General features: G+C 40.9%; 1 pseudogene; it reads right to left on the bottom strand.

The window, feature by feature from the left end:
• Nucleotides 1–270: 270 nt before the first annotated feature.
• Nucleotides 271–765, bottom strand: LOC140524219 (large ribosomal subunit protein uL11 pseudogene; annotated as a pseudogene).

Genomic DNA, 765 nt, shown 5'->3' with positions numbered 1-765 from the left:
TATTTTTTTTTCCAATTGATTAATGCTTATTTTCATACCTCTAGGAAAATTCCCTAACACCTAGTACTCTGTTGATTGATCGGTTGGTTGGTTGATTCATTTGAGGTTTCTGGATTATATATGAGCACATCAATGAGGATGGGATTGGAACCCCCATCCTTACATCTGGAAGAGAAGTTTATGGTCTTTTGTTCCAACCTCCTTAGTTTATTTTCATTTTTTTGTTGTTGTCAAATGTTAAATTTATTGCAATGGTTTCCTTGGTAGCATTTAACTTGCTGAGCATTCAACAGCACCACTATTGATGTCATGTCATGTCATCATGAGGATACCTGCCATCAATGTTGCAGCCCACAGACTGGGCTGTTCCAAGAATCTCTTTAATGGTTCCAGAGAGATCTCTTGACAAGGATCAGTGCCTCATCTATCGAGCAAAGCTGACAATCTCATCGAGACTGATGTTTCCATTGTGTTTAATATTTTTCTGCTTCTTTCTGTCCCAAGGAGGTTCCTTTAGAGATTTGATGATCAAGGCTGGAGCAGAAGGCACAACCTCAGTCTGGGCCTGTCTGTTCTGAATGGTAAGTTTCGCTGTGATTCTTAACCTTTTTCAGTCACCAGTTGCCTTGGCAATGTCCTCACCAACCTTTTTGGGAGACCAAGCCAAGGGATCAATGGGGGCCAGATCTGATATGACATCAGCTTCACCACCAGTGCACCTAAAAACATGATTTTAATTTCATTGGGGTCAAACTTGGGTGGCAT

Source organism: Notamacropus eugenii, chromosome 2 (genome assembly GCF_028372415.1).
Source record: "Notamacropus eugenii isolate mMacEug1 chromosome 2, mMacEug1.pri_v2, whole genome shotgun sequence".
NCBI lineage: Eukaryota > Metazoa > Chordata > Mammalia > Diprotodontia > Macropodidae > Notamacropus > Notamacropus eugenii.
Note: the sequence above shows the minus strand (reverse complement) of the source record. Positions and strands in the feature narration are given on the sequence as shown.